Source organism: Lactuca serriola, chromosome 4 (assembly GCF_051521515.1).
Source record: "Lactuca serriola cultivar US96UC23 chromosome 4, Lser_US96UC23_V15, whole genome shotgun sequence".
NCBI classification, from domain to species: domain Eukaryota; kingdom Viridiplantae; phylum Streptophyta; class Magnoliopsida; order Asterales; family Asteraceae; genus Lactuca; species Lactuca serriola.
The window spans coordinates 35,328,736-35,338,193 of NC_136411.1; the positions used below are offsets into that span (position 1 = coordinate 35,328,736).

The 9,458-nt window shown below is 39.0% G+C and overlaps 1 pseudogene; it reads right to left on the minus strand.

The window, feature by feature from the left end:
• Nucleotides 1–987: 987 nt before the first annotated feature.
• Nucleotides 988–7,119, minus strand: LOC145098213 (uncharacterized; annotated as a pseudogene).
• Between the last annotated feature and the right edge of the window lie 2,339 nt (nt 7,120–9,458).

Consider the following 9,458-nt stretch of genomic DNA (forward strand, 5'->3'; position numbering starts at 1 on the left):
AGGAGCAAACATCATTAAACTTCTGTTGTTCTTCCTGTAGAGAGTTTGAAAGAGATTCGATTGATTCACGGATTTTGGCAGCATTCGTATCAGCATGCTCTTTAAGAGAATCCAAAAAGATCTGCGTAGTTTAAACAACTTCAGCAACATCGACAGAGGCTTTTCTGCAAGTAGAAGCCGATTCTTTGATTGCATCAGTGGATTTATTCATAGCCATTGCATATTGTTCTATGGCAGTCTCCACAAAAGCTTTAAGAACTACACCACCATAAGATTTGTTATCTTCAAGTAACTGATCTAGCTTTTCTTGAATGCTCTGCAACTGTTGGCGGTTGACAGGAGCATCATTGTCTTCATCAGATTGAAGCCGATAGGGGCTAAAGTATGTAGAGTCATACTCATCAATGTCTCCACCTAGAGTAGCACCGGAACCGGTTGAGTTGGCTGGAGAAAGTGGTTTAGTGATGACAGGAGGTTGGGTGTCAGTAGTTGCCCCCGTATCAGATACGTTAACAACCACTGTTTGTTCAGGAAGGGTAGTAGTGGTGGTTTGGGTAATGAAAGGAGGTAAAGGTATTATATAAATAGGTGTAGAAGAAAGTGGTGTAGAAGACACAGGTTGGGATATTGTAGTGGTGAAGGTGGTTGTAGGAATGGAAGCAGAAGTAACTGGTGGTGTTGAAACAGAGGTTGATGTAAGAACAATCGAAACTGTAAATTTTGGTTTCGGTGATGGATGTGGGGTTGGTTGTTTATGAGAAGGAGATTCGGTTGGAGTAAGAGATCTAGGTGGAGTATTTCCTCTTGGAGATTCCTGACGGGATTCTTCTACTTCATCATCGTCGTTACCTGAGTTTGGAGGAGTTGGACTCTGGGATTTTCTTGCCATTCTTTTAACCTTCTTCGGCTTAGAAGAACCCTCTCTCTCTGACTTTCGCTTCTTTGATTTGGAAGGCTTAGTTTCATCGTTCTCAGTTGTTTCCTTCTTCACCTTTTTCCTCGGTTGTTTGGCTTGTCAACTGCATCCAAGGCAGCTTGTTGTTCCAGAGTAAGGACCCGTGGTTCTTTTGGAGGAAGTTTTCTGTATTCCGCCATAACCTTACTCTCTGTTGAGACACAACGAAACATCGATTCTGGAATGGATCCCTTGTGATGAAATTTCGTGGGATCAGAGATGATAATCTTCTTTGTATGGAACGTAGCAATGGAAGCGATAAGGACATCCTTCATCACCGGAATTTCCAAAGTATCAATAGCCCTCCTCGTGATAATGGTCCAGAACCTTCCACATGAAATCTCAGAATGGCGAGTGGAAGTATTGAGGCTCTGCACAACCTGAGACCAAATTATAGACCCATAATCAAGATTTAAACCATTATAAAGACCATAGAGTATTGTCAGAATCCTTTACTGGTGCCATCAAATCCAGCACTACGTTCTGCCAAGCTTTTAATCAAAAGAGTAAGAAGCCCGTTCCATATACAAGGGAGACACCACTTCTTGATCTTTGTAATGGTGGTCAGTACGTCTGTATATCCCATTTCATAAAGCATTGAGAATAGTTGTGCAGTTGTGATGAAATCAGGTGAGATAACAGAGGAATCCACTGCAAGATATAGTAAAGAACAAAACCTCCCTTTGGAAATAGAGGCCTTTTTGGAGTGGATTTGAAAGTAGATGCGGTCTTTGTTCTTGTCGAAAGTCGTAGTAGAGTAAACTTGGGACAAGAGAGACATGGGAACAGATTCATATTGAGTTAGGGCCTGAACCAACGGAGAGTACTTCAAACACTCCACAACTTGTAACATATAGGAATCATAGAGGAACGGATTGAGTTTAATGATCATGTTTTGATTTGGCTTAATGGAAAGAAATGCCGAAGAAAAAGTCTGATCTTGAACTGAAGAAGAAGTCGCCATTGTTGATCAAAGAAAGAAGATGAACAGTTCAAATCACCGCTATAGTAGAGAAACTTTGTGACTGGTAAAAGACAAAGAATCGTCGAAACCCTTTATATATCGTTGCTAGGAGAGAGAAAAATCATGAGGATAATGACGTGATCACTAAAACGTCTCCTGAAAAAGTTCTATGTGACAGGTTGGGTGCTCCAAGAAACACGTCAGCACGCGTGTGGATAGGGACCTTTCAAATTCACGCGCCAAATACTTATCCTTAATCGTCTTTTGAACTTCAATGTGACTTCAAGAAACATGAATTCCCCTGGTTAAACAAAACGTGAACCAACATCAACTAGAGTTTTGGAAAATATAATTTCCGTGCAATAGAGTGACAAACGATAAAGAAATAAAGCAATTGTGTATGGGATGTGCGTGATGTCTTAAGAAAAGACAGAAAGCAGGTGATTCCGGGCAAGAATCGCTTCCTTCAAGGTCAAATAGACTTGAAGTGCTTGTGTGGATTCCCGAAAAATACGATCAATTGTTCGTAGATAAACATTGAAAGGTTTCTTTTCAAGATATAGGCTTAAGGGTAGCTTATCTTCAACCGAACATTAATACTTAACATAAGATCAATTGTTGGAAGAAGTACTTGTGAGACCAAGGTGGTCTGTTGAACAAGTAGGTGAGATGTAAATTGAAGTGACAATGGATGTAATAGAAATCCAAAAAAAAAATAAACTGGATCTTTTTGGGAAGAAATGCCTTGGTTTTAGACAATTTCATAAAGACCACACAAAAATAAAAAAGGGTTTCATTGGGTAACCAGTAAGTTCTTGAATTTAAGAAGTCACCATCAATTCATTATTGGAGTTGGATTATGGGTTTCACTCAGCACGTGGCATACGTATCCAAGATCACAAACACAGACTTTGTGCAACCATAAACCTCAGTGGTAAGAATCGAGAGTCTCAAGGGTTACATTGGTGAAATGAAAGTCGATGGAGAATATAAGAAGGTGGTTTGAGAACCGAAAGTACCTTCTGATGTAAGAATATGACCAAGCAGAGAAACTCTTGACTCATATGAGAAGAGTAAGGTAGCTCTAGACCGAGTTGATGTAGACGGCCTTATTAGGAAGAAACGATAGGTATAGATCGAATCATTAAGGCCTGCTCGACGTCATAGAGGCTTTGGTCAACATGCAACAACATGCTTCTAGGGACCCTTAACTAGTTCGTATAGAAATAATTGTACCTGTCGAAACTCCATATTCTTTGGTTCTGAAACCTTTGGGACCTAATTAAACTAAGAACAAACACACCACACAAAACAAACAAAATGAAAAATATTTTGAAATATTGAGTTTTCTTAAAAAAAATAAAAATAAAAAATATATTTTTGGATTTTTTTTTGAAGTTTTCTGAAAAAAAAAAACTAAAATTAAAAACAGAAAGCAGATAAATTAAATTAGCATAGACCATATGAAGAGAAGAGAAGTAATTTACACAATATACAACCGAAACATTATCTCAACTGAGTGAAGCGAAATAGACCGAGCGTTCAGTTCATTTCGGTTCTTAAAATTTTCAGAGCCGAAATAGACCGAGCGTTCGGTTCATTTCGGTTCCCAAAAATTTTAGAGCCGAAATAGACCGAGCGTTCGGTTCATTTCGGTTCCCAAAAATTTTAGAGCCGAAATAGACCGAGCGTTCGGTTCATTTCGGTTCCCAAAAATTAAGGAGCCGAAATAGACCGAACGTTCGCTCCATTTCGTTTGTCTAATTTTAATGAGAGATTTGAGTGTTTGGTACCGACTCTGCTTCCATCATACCCAAGCCTTGTAAGATTTTGTTAAATAGTGCTTCAGGTAATTCTTTAGTGAATATGTCGGCCAGTTGATCAGAAGATCGAACAAAATATACTTCCACGTTCCCTTCTTCGACATGATCCTTGATAAAGTGATATCTAAGTGCAATATGCTTAGTTTTGGAGTGTTGCACTGGATTGTGACAAATTCTTATTGCACTTTCTGAATCACAATAGAGAGGAATCTTCTTCATGTTCAATCCATAATCTCTTAGTTGACTTTGAATCCATATAACCCGAGAAGTACAAGAAGCTGCGGCTATGTATTCGGCTTCTGCTGTAGAAAGTGACACATAGGTTTGCTTTATGGACTGCCAGCTAACAAGCTTTCCGTCAAGAAATTGGTATCCACCTGTAGTGCTCTTTCGGTCTAGTCCATACCCTGCAAGATCAGCATCAGAAAAAGCTTGAATAAAGAATCCTGATTTGGCAGGATACCAGAGACCGAGAGATGAAGATCGCTTTAGATAACGGAAGATGTTCTTGACAGCCATCATGTAAGGTTCTCTTGGATTAGCTTGAAACCTAGCACAATAGCAAACAGTAAACATAATGTCCAGTCTACTAGCTGTTAGATACATAAGGGACCCTATCATTTGTCGATAAAGCGTAATGTCAACAACAGGTTTCTCCAGAAAAGATGTTAACTTAGTGCCAAATGCCATAGGAACCTTTACTTTAGAGTCACCTGTCATGCCAAATTTAATTAACAGACTCTTTGTGTATGCCTCCTGGTTGATAAAGATGCCTTCTGGACCCTATCTAATATTTAAACCAAGGAAAAAGTTAATTGGACCCATTGCGCTCATTTCAAATTTAGTCTCCATCAACTTTCTGAATTCATCTGTTAAGCTAGGATTCATAGAGCCGAAGATGATATCATCAACATAAATTTGAACTATCATTAGATGTTCTCCTTCTTTCTTTCGAAAGAAGCTAGGGTCAACCGAACCTTGCTTAAATTTTGACATTTTAAGAAAACGAGTTAGGGTTTCATACCAGGCTCTCGGTGCTTGCTTTAAACCATAAACTGCTTTATCCAGCACATAGCAATGATCAGGATATTTCTCGTTCATGAATCCAGGAGGTTGTTCAACATACATTGTTTCTTCTAGTTCTCCATTTAAGAAAGCACATTTGACGTCCACTTGGAAGACTTCAAAGTTTTTATGGGCAGCGTATGCTAGGAAGATTCTAACCGATTCGAACCTTGCCACAGGAGCGAAAGTTTCCTCATAATCTATCCCTTCCTCTTGGCAATATCCTTTTACCACCAACCGAGCCTTGTTTCGAATAACATTCCCTTCTTTGTCCAATTTGTTTCTAAAGATCCATTTCAAGCCAACTACAGAAGCATCCTTTGGTGTGGGAATTAATCTCCAAACTCGGTTACGTTCAAACTCATGGAGCTCATCTTGCATTGCTTGAACCCAATCAGAATGATCAAGTGCAACATTTATTGTTTTCGGTTCGATTTTGGAGATGAATGAGTTAAACATACAAAACTCAACTTTAGAGAGTAATGCAATTTGTTTTGCTTTTACTTGAGAACGAGTAAGAACTTTCTCAGAAGACTCACCAATAATTTGCTCTTTAGGATGATCCTTGGTCCATTTCACTAACAGAGGATAATTTGGATCATATGCCGGATCCAATTCAGCATTCACTTCTTCTTCAAATTCTGATAGATCACTCTCGCCTTCGTCAGTTTCCTGTCCTTTCTCCCCCTCGACTGGCGAAGCGAAACCAGAGGTGGCATCGAAGTTTGCTTCCTCTGAGAGAGGTGGATTCTCCCCCTCAAGTGGACGTTTGTTAGTTAGGGACGATGTAGAATTCTCCCCCTCAAAAGATACCTTGCTTGCACTTGGTGCAGATGAACTCTCCCCCTTGAACGTTGAGTTGTTGATTTGAGAGTCAGTTGAGGATTGATTTCCTGCAGATTTGGGAATGTCACTTGTCATTTCCTTTGCCGCATCATCAATAATCTTTTGGAGATAATCAATTTTGTTATCTGCTACTTTTGCCTCTGAGTGTGCCGCTTTCTCCGGTTCATCGAATAACCGAATGTATTCCTCGAACAGGTTGGATATAGGAACCGAGACTTGTCCTGATGTAGGAAAAATTTCCCCTAAGAGACTTTTGTTTCTTTGAACTTTCTTTATGTAATTGTCATCAAAGGTGACGTAATATGTTTCTTCAATCCTTTTAGATCGTTTATTCAAGACTCTGTAAGCTTTCGAGGAGAGTGAATAACCGAGAAATAAGCCCTCATCAGCTTTAACATCGAACCTGTTTTGGTTCTCCTTTGAGTTGAGGATAAAACACCTTGAACCGAATACATGGAATAATTTGACATTGGGCTTTCTATTATTTAAAATCTCATAAGGAGTGAACGTAGTTCTTTCATGATCGATTTTGAGTGTAACATGTAGTTGCCACAACATCAGCCCAGAAGTATAAAGGAAGTGAGGCAAAACAAAGCATGGTTCTAGTAGCCTCAGATAAGGAACGGTTTCGCCTTTCAACAATACCATTCTGTTGTGGTGTATACGGGGCTGAAAAGTTGTGAGTGGTCCCCTTATCAGCTAGAAACTCCTCTAAGTCGTTATTCTTGAACTCCAACCCATTGTCGCTCCTGACATTTCTCAGAGGCTTTTTCAGTTGCACTTCTACCTGCTTAATAAATTTCTTCAACTTGGGAGTTGCTTCAGATTTCTGTTTAAGAAAGAAAACCCAGGTGAAACGAGAAAAATCATCTACTATAACAAGTATGTACTTACTACCACCGATGCTTTTGATAGACGAAGGTCCACACAAATCATTGTGCAGTAGTTCAAGAGCTTCAACAATCTTTGTATTGATCCTCGTAGGATGGCTCTTTCTGCTTTGTTTACCCATCTCACAGGCTGCACACAGATGTTCCTTGTCGAACTTGAGAAGAGGGAGTCCTCGAACGTGATCACCAAGCACCAATTTATTCATATCTTTGAAATTCAGGTGTGATAATCTTCGATGCCATAACCAGCTTTCATCTGTATTTGCCTTTGATAGCAAACATATTGCTGGTTTACCCTATATCGGTTTGAGATTTAATGGATACATCGCTCCCTTTCGCTCTGATTTCAAGAGAAACTTCTTGGATTGTTTTTTCAATTATTTCAGATCCTTCATCATCAAATGACACTTTCAGACCTGTTCCTACGACTAGTTGAGACACACTTATGAGTTTATGTTGTAATCCTTCTACATAAGCCACTTTTCGAATCGAGAATTCTCCATTTGTTATCATGCCATATCCTTTGATTGTTCCATAGGAATTATTTCCATACTTGACAGACCCACCATCTTTCATGGACCGAAACTCCCTTAACTCTTCCTTTCTCTCTGTCATGTGACGTGAACATCCACTGTCGATATACCATTCATCATCGAACTTCTCGTCACTGATTACCTGCAAATTTAAGCAGATTTAGGAACCCAAAGTCTCTTCGGTCCTGGTGAGTTTTTCGGAGAAAAAGGAATTGCAGTAGAAATATCAACCAAATATGCTCTTTTTATTAAAGTGGTTTGATCTTTTCTTTTAATTGTATACATTTGATTTTGGTTTTATCTTGTTTAAACTTAAGAGCATTGGTTGGTTTGTCAGATGGTATTGGCATTTGATTTTTCTTTTGAGATCTTTGGTTAGCTGATGGTTTCTTAGTGTGGAACTTAGAATCTGAAGTTAGTTTGCCCTTTCCTTTGATGTCCTTCAATGAATTTTCCTTGCATTGGGACTTGGATGGATCGAAACTGGCTTTAGGATCGAATTGAGACCGAAACTGGGTTTAAGACCGGAAGTTGACTTTCAGTTATGAGACTTGGAATAGTAGGAACTTGGGCTGAAATTTTCCTTTACTTTTTCCTTTCCTTTGTCCGTTGAGACCTTCTTAGGAGGAACATAATTGGGATTTTGAGAATGCCAGTAACTCTTTCGCTCATCAAGATTCTTTGCATATCTTTGATTTCTTGAGCATTTCAGTTCAGCTAGTTCCTTCTGTGATTTATGTATATTGAAGCTGGCCTTTGGCTTCTCTCTTTGAGTTTCGGTTGTTTTGTTTATAACTTTCGGTTCTTTCTTTGGTTCTTTAGGAATCTCTTTACTTCCACTTGTGCTTGGTTTGTCGACGCTTGTGGGTTTGTTGATAGGTTCATCGACATATCTTCCTTTAACCCACCATGAAGTTTGCTCGGACAAGCCCTCGGTTTCATCTGCGTTGTCAATCAACGTACACCAGAAGAAATCTTCGCATCCTTCTTCATTGTATTTTTCCACCAAGACTCTTAGTTCTGATGTTTGTCTAGAAGTGACTCCTTTAGCTGCATACACCTGATTTGGCACTGTTTGAACCTTTTGATAAACCACAGCCTTTTCCTTGAGTTTTTGTGGCTTGTCTTTTGACATGTGTATAAATTCAACCGAATTTTCTGAAATGAGGGGTTTCTCGTTCTCAGTTTTGCTTTTTACAAACTCGTAGCAATCAATGACATCTTCTACCGAGATCTCACTCATTTCGCTTTCTTCATCAAATTCAGATGTGGTATCAAGGTTCATTCTATTTTCGGAGGTCAATTTGGCATTGGACATGTCAAATGATTTTAAAGTGTCTGACTTTATTCTCAATTTATCATTTTCATCTAAAATATCTTTTAGCATACACTTATGTTCCTTAGAATAAATGAAGGTTTCTATTTTGTCCAGACCGATTTTGTAAGACACGGATGTTTCATCAGATGACACTTCTGATTCACATTCTGCTATGATCTCGTCTTCCTTAAATTCAAGAAAGGGCAAAATCATTTTGTGAATATTTTTTCCTATCTCACAACTTAAATGTAACTGAGCAATATTTGCATACAAACGCTTAGCAATTAAACAAAAAACATTTCTTTGTTTTAAAAACTTCAAATTATCTATTTGCAAATAAAAACTTTCATCCCTAGCTCTAATTAACTCCGCCTCCTTCAGCTTAATCCACACCCTTCTCTCCTCACTCTTTGAAGACACCCTTCTGAGTTGGTCGGATAGGTTAGAATACGCTAAGCGAGGATAGATTGTACCTTTTTGATCAACCGATCGCAGTCGTTGATCTGCTCACTAACTGGCTTTGCTGCTAAACATTTGTTTTCAGTCATATTCGGTTCCTCACTTGCACTTTCGGTTGATGGACTAGCTGAGAAGATCAAGCATTTGCCAGCTGAACCTTCTTCCTTAGCTTCATAAGCCTTTACATGAGTGGGCTTTCTCACCTCTTCATCTTCAGATTCGGTTGACCAAACTTCTACGCCACCGAACTCGTCATCCTTTGCATTCTCCTACACAATCAAAGCATTCATAGTTCCTTTTGCACTGTTAGTTGTCTTCTTTTTCTTGATTTCTTCCAGCTTACGCATGTAGTACGCCTCATCATCTTCACCATCTCTTTTCTCAGCCATTTTTCTCAGCATGCAATCCTTGGCAAAGTGATTCTTGTCGTGACAGTAATTGCAGTCGTATCCAGAGTCTCTTGCAAGTTTGCTCTCCTTCTTGTCTTCATCATTTTGAGAAGAGATCTTCGCTTCATCCTTCACCTTTTCAGAGTTGTAACTTCCCTTCCAGTTTCGGTTCTTGCTGACCGGAAATTTTCTTCTAGCAAACTTATTTGGATTGGT